Consider the following 6,327-nt stretch of genomic DNA (forward strand, 5'->3'; position numbering starts at 1 on the left):
CAAGCTTGATCCTGGGTCAGGAAGATCCCCTGGAGGTGGAAATGGCAACCCAGTTGGGTGTTCTTGCCTGAAGAATCCTATGGACAGAGGAGCCTGGAGGGCTACAGTCCATAGGGTCACAAAGAGTCAGATATGACTCTGTGAGTGTACATGCATGCATGCACACAAGAGACCCCAGGGAGCTCCCTAGCCCTTCTACCATGTGAGGACATAGAACGATAGCCATCTCTAAACCAGAAAGCAGACCACCAGCAGGCACCCAATCTGCCAGTGCCTTGATCTTGGACTTCCCAGAATCCAGACCTGTGAAAATAAAATTCTATTGTTTATAAGCCACTTGGGCTATGATAATCTGTTAAAGCAGCCAGAACTGACCAAGACATTAAGCAAGACCACCGTCTTTTCACACAAGACATTCCTTACTGGGTCCTTTCCCACCTCTCTACTACACTCCATTTTTTACCAGACTGATCTTTCAAAAATATCAGATTATATCATTCCATCAATGACATTCCATTCTTCTTTTCTTCCATAGCCTAAAAGTCTTATATGATCTTGTGTCTGCCTACTGCATCAGCTTAGATAAATTGGAACTACATACTCCTTATCTGCATAGTTCAAAGTGTGTCCACAAGAGACATTTCTTACAAAACTTGAAAGGCCAAAGTGAAGCTGCAGCCAGAGTGCTTTTACCCTTTGCAGGCTGGTGCAGGGGTCCCAGGTACTGTGGCAACTTATGCACCTTGTCACCATAATCTGGCTCCCTGTGCCAGTGTGAGATGGTCGTTGGTGTGGGTCAGCTATTCCACCTCCCAGTGGATCTTCTACATCCCCTGAGTCAGCTAAGTGTTTATCCCTGTGTCAAAGAGCCAGCTCTTTCCAGAAGAGACCCACACCATCAAAGCTGGAGGACTGAAGATGAGAAACTAACACAGGTTCTAGTCTGTCCTCATGGGTTCCAACTCATATTCCTGGATTTCAGTTTGGCCTCACTCTTCCCTGTACAGCTATGTTCCCAATTCCCTACTCTGCTGAAATCAAACTGCTACCTGAGAGGCAATGTTTTTATAGAGACTTTATAGTGATATTAATTCATACTCCATATTGCAAAAGCTCAAACACACGCACACAATTTCCTAGTGATTAAGTCTCTGTAACAGAACCTGATGGATACAGACTTCTCTGAATTGGTTCTGAATTAATTTTAATTGGTTGTGTGATCTAGATAGATATAGAAGCATTAATAAGCTGCCTCAAGTGGTAAGACGTAGCAGCAGTAGCAGCAGCAAGTGGTAAAGAGGACACTGATAGTTCTTGGGAGGTAGTGCCAAAATAGTACTTAAATTGTCACCAATAGACATTTCTTTTTTAAAAAATGTAATCATTGGAGTATTTTCTTGGGTTCCAAATTCACTGCAGATGGTGACTCTGGTCATGAAATTAAAAGATGCTTGCTCCTTGGGAGAAAAGCTATGACAAACCTGAAAAGTATATTAAAAAGCAGAGCCATACTTTGCCAACAAAGGTCCATATAGTCAAAGCTATGGTTTTTCCAGTAATCATGCATGGATGTGAGAGTTGGACTGTAAAGAAGGCTGAATACCAAAGAATTGATGCTTTTCAACTGTGGTGAGGGAGAAGACTCTTGAGACTCCCTTGGACTCCAGGGAGATCAAACCAGTCAATCCTAAAGGAAAACAATCCTAAAGGAAATCAGTCCTGGATATTCATTGGAAGGACTGATGCTGAAGCTGAAGCTCCAATACTTTGACCGCCTGATGCGAAGAACCAACTCATTAGAAAAAATCCTGATGCTGGGAAAGATTGAAGGCAGGAGGAGAAGGGGATGACAAAGGACAAGACGGTTGGATAGCATCACTGACTCAATGGACATGAGTTTGAGCAAGCTCTGGAAGTTGGTGAGGGACAGGGAGGCCTGGCGTGCTGCAGTCCATGGGGTCGCAGAGTTGGACATGACTGAGTGACTGAACAACAACAACAAATAATTGCTTTATAATATTGAGCTAATTTCTGCTGTGCAGCTAAGCAAATCAGCTGCGTGTATGTTGTGTGTATATACATATATCCTCTCCTTCTTGAGCCTCCCTCCACCCTGGTGTTTAAGGAATCAAGGCTTTGAAGATCATTTTGGTGAAAAAGGAGAATCTGTTGATTGCTAGCTTATAAGTGCCCTGGAGAATGTGGAGACTGAAAATAATGAGTTCAGGGCTTTAAATTCCCAACTAAAGTACTGTACTAAGGATATAAAATTGAGTGAAACCCTTATCTCCTATAACTGCAGAGTCAATTTCTGCAAAAATCAAAACAAAGATTTAATTCTTAGAGTGGCTAGGTGATGATACAAATTTAACTTTCAATCTCTTATGCTAAAGTTAGGACCCTAAAAGAAATGTGCTCCTAAAACCTGGGATAGAGGCATATGAGCAGATTTTGATGAAGCTAGAAAACTTGAACCCAAAATCAGATGTGTCTTCTCTGCCAATAGAGCCAGCACTTGCTCTGTCGGAGGAAATTATTCCTCTTTGTCTAAAGTGCTCATAATAGCCTCTGCCAAAACCCTTGTGAGAGACTCTTAGCCTCGTCAGATATTTTGATGGAGAGTTAGGAGGTTATAGGATTTGAAGAGAGGAGGAGCATTGTCAAACTCAATGAATGCTGGGATGTGTGGAGTGACAATTATCATTACAAATGGATATGCCATTAATAATGATAAGAAGTTAAGACTTCATATAAGACAGCCTCTGCTTTTTCTGTTAAAATAGATGCTAAAACAGAGGGATTGGAAGTTTGAGAAGAAGAGCCAAGTTCTGGAGTACCAGCCAAGAAGAATCAGAATCACAAAAGGCCTGCACTAAGATTGGCAAATATTAAGAGCATAATGGAGATCATCAGGAAGCTTGAATATTTATGAACAACTGTACAGATAATCCTGTGTCAGCAGCTGAAATGGTGAAGAGAAGGTAAATGGTTCAATTCGTCCGTAATCCAAGCTTTACCGAGCGGGTAAAGTGTGGGAAACTTGAGGCAATGGAGTTGATGGGCTACTGATAGCGATGTCTAAACAAAGGGATGATGGATTGTAAGCCAGAGAGGAAAAAGAAGTGGAACCAAGAAGGGCATAATAGACCAAACAAGTAAGAAAAGTGAAAGGCATGACGATTTATTAATTTGCTCATTTGAAAACTATTTCTTTTTTCTTTTTAACAGCTTTATTAAGAGTATAATGTATAAACCATAAATTTTATCCATTGTAAGTATAAAATTTAATTATGTTTAATAAATTTACAGAGTTGTGCAACTGTCATGACATTCTAAATTTAGAATGTTTATGTTACTCCCAAAATCGTATCCGTTTGCAGATATTCTTTAATTTTACTTCTGCTGCTGCTGCTGCTGCTGCTGCTGCTGCTGCTAAGTCGCTTCAGTCGTGTCCGACTCTGTGCGACCCCGTGGACGGCAGCCCACCAGGCTCCCCCGTCCCTGGGATTCTCCGGGCAAGAACACTGGAGTGGGGTGCCATTTCCAATTTTACCTCTAGCACTAAATAAACATTAATCAATTTTCTGTCTCTATAGATTTGCCTCTTCTAGATATTTTATATGAATGGAATTATACAATAATATGTTGTCTTTTGTATCTGGCTTATTCTACTTGGCAAAAAATTCCTGAGGTTCATCCATGCCATCAGTATTTCATTCCTTTTATTGCTGAATAGTATTGCATTGTGTGACTGTGTCCCTTTTATTTATCTATGGCTCAGGATCCTATTTTTGGTTATTGTAAATAATACTGTTATGAAAATTCACACCTAAGTCTTTGTGTAAACATATGTTTTCATTTCTCTTGTATAGATGCCTTGGATACCCAAGAACCTAATAATTTTACTCCTGGCTGGGAATCTCTGCAAGAGATGTGCACACAAAGACTTACACATAAATTTATGTTTACATTTGCAAGAAATTGTCAAATTGTTTTTCAAAGTGACTGCCCTGTTTATATTCTGAATAGCAATATATGAGAATTCTAATTCATCTACATTCTCACCAACACTAATTATTACCCGCTATAGTGGATATAGAGTGGTATCATCAATGAAGTGAAGTGAAAATCACTCAGACATGTCCAACTTACAGTCCATGGAATTCTCCAGGCCAGAATACTGGAGTGGATAGCCTTTTCCTTCTCCAGGGGATTTCTCAATCCAGGGACTGAACACAAGTCTCCCACATTGCAGATGGATTCTTTACCTGCTGAGTCACGAGGGAAGCCTGACATCTCCAAACAGCCGAGGGTATCATCAATACTGTGATTTATAAGAAATATATATCTAATCATTTGGTCTTGTGCACAGTTCCTGGCTCAAAACTTTCCAAATCCTTGGAATTTCCTAGGTGCTGAGAGTCATAAAAGTGTCTTTTGTTATGTGAGTGAGGTGACTTTGGAGGCTGGTTGCCAAGAGAATTAACCCTGTGACTTCTTGTTTAGTTGCTGAGTCATGTCCCACTCTTTCGTGACCCCTTGGATTGTAGCCCTCCAGGCTCCTCTGTCCATGGGATTTCTCAGGCAAGAATACTGGAGTGAGTTGCTATTTCCTTCTCTAGGAGATCTTTCAGACCCAGGGATCAAACCCATGTCTCCTGCTTGGCAGATGGATTCTTTACCACTGAGTCAGGGTTGGAACTTTCAATCCCACCTCTTCATTTCTTCTGAGAGGAGAGAAGCTTGAGGTTGAGTTAATCACCACTGGCCAATGATTTAGTCAACCAAGACTAAATGAAACCTCCATAAATCCCTCCAAAAGACAGCTCTTTGGCCTCTTTTGGAGAGTTTGCACATTGTTGTTTTTGTTGTGCTAACTTGTGTCTGACTCTTTGCGACCCCATGGACTGCAACACACCAAGCTTCCCTCTCCACCAGAAAGCTTCTGCACGCCTCCACACCCTAGGAGGATGGACGCTTCTTTGCTCATGACTTGCTCTATGCATCTCTTCATCTGGCTGGTGGCTTGTATTCTTTATTATTGTTTTATAACAAATTGATAGTTCTGCTTCATTGACTATGCTAAAGCCTTAGACTGTGCAGATCACAACAAACTGTGGAAAATTCCTAAAGAGATGGGAATACCAGACCCCCTTACTTGCCTCCTGAGAAACCTGTATGCAGGTCAAGAAGCAACAGTTAGAACAGGACGTGGAACAACAGACTGGTTCCAAATTGAGAAAGGAGTACACAAGGTTGAATATTGTCCACCCCATTTATGAAGAGTACATCATGTGAAATGCTGGGCTGGATGAAGCTCAAGCTGGAATCAAGATTGCTGAGAAAAATGCCAATAACCTCAGATATGCAGACGATACCACCCTCAAAGCAGAAAGCAAAGAGGAACTAAAAGAGCCTCTTGATGAAGGTGAAAGAGTGAAAAACCTGTCTTAAAACTCAATTCAAAAAGCAAAGATCATGGCATCCAATCTCATCACTTCATGGCTGATAGATGGGGAAACAATGGAAACAGTGACAGACTGTATTTTCTTGGGCTCCAAAATCACGACAGATGGTGACTGCAGTCGTGAGATTAAAAGATGCTTACTTTTTGGAAGGAAAGCTCTGACAAACCTGGACAGTGTATTAAAAAGCATAGACATCACTTCTGACAAAGGTCCATCTAGTCAAAGCTATGGTTTTTCCAGTAGTCATGTATGGATGTGAGAGTTGGACCATAAAGAAGGCTGAGTGCTGAAGAATTGATGCTTTTGGAGTCTGGTGTTGGAGAAAACTCTGGAGAGTCCCTTGGACTGCAAACAGATCAAATTAGTCAATCCTGCTACTGCTAAGTTACTTAAGTCGTGTCTGACTCTGTGCAACCCCATAGACGGCAGCCCACCAGGCTCCCCCATCCCTGGGATTCTCCAGGCAAGAACACTGGAGTGGGTTGCCATTTCCTTCTCCAATGCATGAAAGTGAAAAGTGAAAGTGAAGTCGCTCAGTCGTGTCCGACTTCGCTACCCCATGGACTGCAGCCTACCAGGCTTCTCCATCCATGGGATTTTCCAGGCAAGAGTACTGGAGTGGGTTGCTGTTGCCTTCCCCATTAGTCAGTCCTAAAGGAAATCAATCCTGAATATTCATTGGAAGGACTGATGCTGAATCTCCAATACTTGGGCCACCTGATGTGAAGAGCCGACTCTTTAGAAAAGACCCTGATGCTGGGAAAGATTGAAGGCAGGAGAAGAAGGAGATGACAAAGGACGAGATGGTTGGATGGCATCACTGATTCAAAGGACGTGAGTTTGAGCAAGCTCTGGAAGA

This window comes from Capra hircus, chromosome 16 (assembly GCF_001704415.2).
Source record: "Capra hircus breed San Clemente chromosome 16, ASM170441v1, whole genome shotgun sequence".
Taxonomy (NCBI): domain Eukaryota; kingdom Metazoa; phylum Chordata; class Mammalia; order Artiodactyla; family Bovidae; genus Capra; species Capra hircus.